Source organism: Hippopotamus amphibius, chromosome 16 (assembly GCF_030028045.1).
Source record: "Hippopotamus amphibius kiboko isolate mHipAmp2 chromosome 16, mHipAmp2.hap2, whole genome shotgun sequence".
NCBI lineage: Eukaryota > Metazoa > Chordata > Mammalia > Artiodactyla > Hippopotamidae > Hippopotamus > Hippopotamus amphibius.
The window spans coordinates 20,874,014-20,880,971 of NC_080201.1; the positions used below are offsets into that span (position 1 = coordinate 20,874,014).

Below are 6,958 nucleotides of genomic sequence, written 5' to 3' on the forward strand. Positions count from 1 at the left end.
TTAACTGAGCATTTTCTATAGGCCAAACTCAGTTCTAGACTTGAGGGATACAGAGTAAACAACAGCTAACACAATTTTGCACTTACGGATTTTGGGGTCTAGTGGAGGAGACAGATACTAAATAAGTACAAAAATAAATGTAAAATTGCAACTGAGATAAACGCCCTAAAATCAATTTTTAGAGTCTTAAGAGAATGACTAATTAGGCGGCTTTGAATAAAAGTACAGAAAGTATAGGAAAGAGAGGGAGGTAAGTTTTCTGATCCCCAAGTCTGAACTATTTGTAAGGCACAATTTAGCAAAATTGATAGTCTGTTGCACAGCCTTCATTTTTTTCCCTTCTTTTTTTTCTTTTATATCCTCCCATCCCCCATTCAAATATTATCTTCTGGTTCGAAGTAAACATTTTTAAAATAATTTATGCCAAATGTTGTGATGGTTAATCTCATTTCACAGGAATGCCATGAGGTAGAGGTTAGAAAGACGGTGGAATCAGACGAGCCTTAATTTGAATCCTAGCTCTGTGTCTTACCTCCTGCGTGCCTTTGGGAATTGCTAATACTCTGAGCCCATTTACTTATTTAGAGTCACTTTTTTATGACATGATTTTATTGTGTAAGCCATATAAGAGTGTAAGAGCAACTTCAGACAGAATTCTGGAAAACAGAAAGGGAATGCACAATCTCATCTCTCTAATGCCTCTGTAATTCGTACCTCTGCTTTCCTCCTTTGTAGACGCGGAATACACTTGCATAGAGAACTGGAGTATAATCCCAGTGTACTTGGCAGTCTGAATTCTACATTTAACATTCTCGTCTAATTTGTCCAATTAGCATGGACCTTAGTCCATGGGAACTTTTGAATCTTTCCCATGTTCGCATTTGGGTGGAAGAGAAACAATTCTGGAATCTTGGCATGAGTCACTGGAATGCCAAGTTGGTGACCTGAGTGCTGCCTGAATCACTGAGGGGTGTGAGGGGGACTCAGTGGAGGGGGTTCTGGGGACGTTTCAGTTCTATAGTAAGGACAGGGATAGACACGGAGGGGACAAATCGGGTCAGTTATTTCAGCTCAGAATTGACCTGGGATTCTTTCCTGATGTCCCTGCTCTCTCAACAGGGGGACTTCTCTTTTACAAGGAAGAGAGAAGGGAGAGCAAGTAAAAGAGCAAGAGAGGGACAGGAATACAGTGGAGGACAGAAGATGGACAGTAAAACTGCGAGGGTATGGAAAAGAGGAGCAGCTTTGGGGGAGGGGCCAGGAGTGATGTGACTAGGGCATCCACAGGGCTGGCCTTGCTTCCAGGATAACCAGGGCCTCAGATGGTTAGTTCAGGTCTTTCTCCAGCTGAGAATTGTTTTCTTCATTGAAAATGAATCTCATGTTTATATTTCTTGGTTTAATAATAATACAACTGGTATATTTGTTTCCTAGTGTATAATATGAAAATTGCAAATTAGAATTTAAATTAAATTTTGCCTTTGAAAAATAACAATGATTTCCCATTTCAAAAGTAATACATCAGTATTAGGAGCAACATGAAGAAGTCCAAAAAACATTAATAGAAAAATGAATTACATATATACTTAATACACATATATATGAAATTCACAAAATATTCAATATTTATCATTGTGCTATGGGTACTGACAATTTTGCTTCTATATTTGTATGCTTTTGGTATAATTATTGTCTATAGATATGCTTTTATTTGCAAACTTGGGAAATTTCATGTATGTATGTATGGTTTATTTCTTTTTTCCACTTCACATTATATTGAGAGCATTTTCCTTTGACATTAAATATTCTTAGAGTATAATTTATTATAAATCTGGATGCATTTTTTTTATTAAAACATTGAATTTTTCCATATTGTCAGGAATTTAGGATATTACCAACAGTTGTCTAATAAACACCATGTTGAACAGTCTTGTACATGTAACTGCCTGCAATTCATTCTTTGGATAAATTCCAAAGAGATTAGTCAATCAAAAAATATGGGCATTTTAAGGCTCTTGTAACTTGATGCTAATTTTTTTGAAAAAATTTATATTTCCACCAAGAACATATGAGTATCATTTCTTGAGTTCTTTACCCACCTGGACGTACGTGTGTGTGTGTGTGTGTGTGTGTGTGTGTGTGTATGTGTGTGTAATCATCACCAATTTGATTCTTAAAGCAGCATCTCTTATCAGTGGGCTAATTCTCATTGTTCTTATGTATTTTTACCACTTCTACATTTTTTCCTTTTATGAACTATCTGTTAATACCACGTGCTTATTTGTGAACTATCCTTATCCAGTTTTTTTTCTACATATATTATGTATATTTAACCTCCTTTCAAAAGGATTATAAGTGACTTACAGCAAAAGACAAAGATGCAATCAAAACATTAAAATCAGGTCAAAGAAGTCATGCCTCACATACATCACAGTATACTGTCATTTAATCAACACTTTCACCTGCATCCTCCCATTTAGTCTTCACAAGACTTCTGGGAGGTCTGGGTATTTACAGCCCTCCTTGCATAGATGTGGAAACTGAGGCTCTTAGAGGGAAGGAGTGGAGCTGGAACAGACTGTCCTCTGTTATTAGCACCGGGATTGTCCCTGCAGTCTGCTTAATCTCAAACCCTCGGTGTCATCAAGTCCAGGCCATCCATTCAATAAATATTTACTGAGGGCCTGCTATATACTGGGAAACGTCCCTGGCATTGGGAATACAGCAGAAAACAAGCGAGAAGGCACTGCCTTAAATTTTAGAGTGGACAGGAGACAGGCAACCAGGAAAGATGTGGGTTGTGTTAAGCAGATGAGAGCCAGGAAGATAAATAAAGGGGGGTGGCGTATAGAGAGTGAGAGGTTCAGGGTGGCAAATGCAGGCACTGCTGCTTAGAATGTGTTCTCGTCTGCTGTTCTCGTACATGTAAGATCACCAAGCATTAAGAATCTCCTGTGCAATCGGGCTAGGGCTCTTTAAACAAAGACAGGGACAGATCTTGGTGGCTGCAGACCACTGCCACGCCTCACCCCTCCTGTGGTGTCCTGCAGCCAAAATGTATTCAGAGGTCTGGAGTGAAACTGTGCAAATCCATCATCAGCACTGCCTTCAAGGTTACCTCGAGGGGAGCCTAGTGCATCCTCACGGGGGACTGAATATAGGCGAGCTGAATGTATGATGATGGGGAGAGAAATTCTGGGGGAGTCGCAAATGACAGTGGCTGCTTCTACAGGAAGCGCAAAGGGAACTCGGCAAAGGAAGAGAAGGAGGGGGCAGAGCAGCCACTGACCTTTCAGAGGGTTCAATGTCACTTCTTGGCTACAAGCAAACAACTTTCCTACTCTTTCATATGAAATGACAACCCCTCCCCTTGCTCTTTCCTTAATGGTGTAACTGATTACAAACACAGCCAAGAGAATCTCAGGGTATTACTGCCAAGCTAAGGAGTCTCTGAAAAACCAGAGTCAGCTCCACAAAAATCCCAATTCCTAGCTTGAAACTGGAGAATAAGAGCCAAAGGGGCAAAGGGGAGGCCTGTGCATTCACGTCTCACAGCCGTGCCTGGAGTTCGGAGCTGTGTCCGGAGGCTGCAAGATCACGTTTGGAGATGCTGAATGGTTTCTTAACGATAGCCCAGGCGTGGAGGCCGGCGAGGCTAATCGCCACGGTCGAAGACGAAGGTAACCCCCAGGAAGGGTGCTGAGAGGCCACCTGGCGTTCTCGAAAGACACGCAGCAGCCATCTAGTCCTCACTGGGGAGACCCGGTTTAGTAGCCGGGCCTTCGCAAAACCTCTCTAAATCTGACCCACACAAAACAAAAGAGAGTTGCTTCCAATTGAAAACTTATAACATGAGATCTACCCACTTAACAGCTTAACCAACTGTTACACGTACAGCATGGTATGTGAGAGCTGAGAGCATGATGTCCTATGGCCGATCTCTGGAACCACCTTGCAAAAACTGAGACTTTATACCCACTGAACAACAACTCACCATTTCCCTCTCCCCGCTGCCCCTGATATAATTCCATTTATATGAGGCATCCAAAGTCGTCGGTCATCAAACCAGAAAGTGAGTTAAACTAAGTTTTAAAAGCTTCCAGCTGTTAGTTTCCAAGTCTTCTTTGTGTGCTCTGATATTTTAAGAAATGGCAAGTGTTAACTGAGCACATACTGCATGCCAGACATTGGACAGAACACTGCAGAAATGCACATTCCTTGCTGGGGGGGCGGGCAGCTTCCGTGAGAGCACTGTTAGAGCTACCATCATCTTCATTATAGCTCAAAGTCTCTCTCAGCACACGTGCAGACACATGCAAAGATCATGAAGAGTGAGTCAGGGCCCTGAGTGTGCACACCTCTTATCAAGCTGTAAAGAATATGTAGCACGTGGGCCACTGAATTCCTCAGCCAGTCTTGTCTTATCCAATGACATTGCTTTCACTGCTGCTCTACCACCTGTAACTCTCAAAACTTTATCTGAAAGGGACTCCTATATTCAGTTAGGGCTTCCATATTGGCATATTCACTAATTTTATTCATTTGGGCAGTAAACTACCTTGCCAGAACTTGTGCTGAGGATACAATGTCGAATAAGTCAGATAAAGCCCCTGCCCTGGTGTGGCTTTATCTGACTTATTCACCAGGTTGGAAAGCCAATATTATTCCAGGCATTTTGAAATAAGATCCATTTTGCATTAGAGAAATTCATGATGCTGCAGGAATGGGTAATGAGAGTTCTTGAGATTAGCTGGGGCCCAAGAAAGGATCAGAAAGGAGGGAGAGAAAGGGAGAGATTGAGAGGAGGAAAGCGAGACACACGTGCACGCATGAAGTTGAGTGAAGCCAGAACACAGCCCCTATTTCCAAAGCAAATTTCTTGGCCTGGGCCCTGCTTAGCTGTTTGTTTAGCAAAGGGCAGAACCCAAGTCCCTTGGTCCAGGTGTCCCTGACTTCACGCTGATCTCCTCCTCGGATCTGGCTGGGAGTTTTCTTCAACATAGATGGGGGGCCTGTTGTCAAAATCTCACACTTAAAAACATTTGGTTGCTCCACCAGATTGTTATCAACATCAAAGAGGGCAAGCTGAAAATGGAACCTGGTGGGGAAAAAGGGCAAATGCGGGTGTTGAATGAACACAGATGGTCAGTGTGGAGAGTCACTCCAGGACCGCTCTGTTTGTTTGTGAAAAGAGATGGGGGCAGGCCATGACTGCCAGACCCCCAGTCAGCACCAGACAGGTCTGGATTCAACCCCACCCTCTGTCTATAAAGCCCAACTCCATTTGTGTCTTCTGGGCTTTTGCTCCCCTGATGCTACTTTTTATTTTAATAGCAAGACACAATAAACTATAATATTATGCACTGTACTGAACGAGTTACATGCAATTTCTGTTTCAACCCTCACAGTATTCCTGCTGGAGACATTATCCCTCTACACAAGAGGAAAATCAGAGCTAGAGAAGTGAGTACCTTACCCAAGATCCCAAGCCTTGTGAATATCAGAATCCAGATTCAACCCCAAGTCTAAAGCAATGCTCTACACTACACTGAAATGCCAAAGTTTATAAAAAGAGACATTAAGAAGTAACTCAGAGGTTTAATTCTTAACATAGTGATGCATTTCTTTCCAGTCTTTTTCTTTTTGTCTAGTTTTTTTTTTTAAGTTGATATCTGTTTGTGTATGGGTGTAATTTTGCATCTTGCTGTAGTATCACGAATATATTCGTATCAGAAACTCTTGGTAACCATTACCATAAATGATTTCACAGTCTGCACAGCACTGATAAATAGTATAGATATGTATATCCTAATTTATTCATACCAATAAAGCTGTGGGTATATGTTTATTTCCCTCATTGTATTTATTTTATTTTATTTTTCCTTTTAAAAGGAGTTTTATTGAGATATACTTGACATACAATACACTGCATATATTTAAAGTGTACGATTTGATATTTTTTTACTTATTCCCTCATTGTATTTATTGCATCAGGACTATAAATAATGCAGGGAATGGCCAACTATGTGCAACATAGTTCAGTTATCAGAGTTCAAAAGTAATAACAAGTTAAATTTCCTAAAGTGGCTTTCAAGCAAGACCCAACTCCCTCCTTAATAAAAACCACACCTTAGCAACTGTTTCCTCAACCAGGGAAGATAGCAGTACCTAGCTTATATGTTTTATGAGTGTTGCAACATGAATGTGTGTGCATGTGTGTGTGTGTGTACGTGTGTGTGTGTGTGTGTAACTGACACACTGTAAAACTGTATATTGTTAGCTGCTGGACTGACAATGTTCATCCTGGTGAATAAAGTTACACAAAGGCTCCCTAATCTCCATTCTTATTCTCCTAGTACTTAAGAGAAAAGACAGACATTTGCAGTGAGTAAGCATCCTTTGTGCACAGCCTCTGTCCTAGACACTCTGCATACATCAACTTTGTGACTTCTCACCACTACCTTGCAAGGAAGATCTTTAGAAGAAACTGGAGCTCAGCAGGAAGTGACTGCTCCAAGATTATACAGTCAGGAAATGTTAAGCTGGCTTAAAACACAGATCTGATAGCAGAAGCCCCTTTTCTTCTCCCACTCGTAACAAACCTTTCATGTCTGAGTTGCACGTATGGACCTGTACTGTATGCAATATAAACACATTTTTCACTTTTTTGGCAACACGTGTGGCATAATTCTTTCTGTGTGACTTTTCTTAAACATCTTCATCGCATGTCTGGGATGCTTCTTTTTAGCACCCTGCATTTTTTGGCTTTCCTAGACTTCAGATGTCCCCAGCCCTCACTTCACGTTTCCCTCCAGAGATACAGGAAAGGGTCTGCAGCCTGCTGTGCTTGGCTGTGGTTTATGGGGAGGGAGGTTAAGCCAAGAGGCGCCAGGCACTGCTTCAATTACACTCTGCCTGTTCCAAGGGCTTTAATCATGACCTCTTTTTCAATGGATCC

At 41.4% G+C, this 6,958-nt stretch overlaps 1 long non-coding RNA gene across 1 annotated transcript; it reads left to right on the forward strand.

The window, feature by feature from the left end:
• The first annotated feature begins 4,026 nt into the window (after positions 1 to 4,026).
• On the forward strand, positions 4,027 to 6,405 carry LOC130838446 (uncharacterized). The gene is made up of 3 exons (XR_009049668.1): positions 4,027 to 4,072; positions 5,409 to 5,463; positions 6,357 to 6,405. It is a non-coding gene; the product is annotated as an uncharacterized LOC130838446 (long non-coding RNA).
• The last annotated feature ends 553 nt before the right edge of the window (positions 6,406 to 6,958 follow it).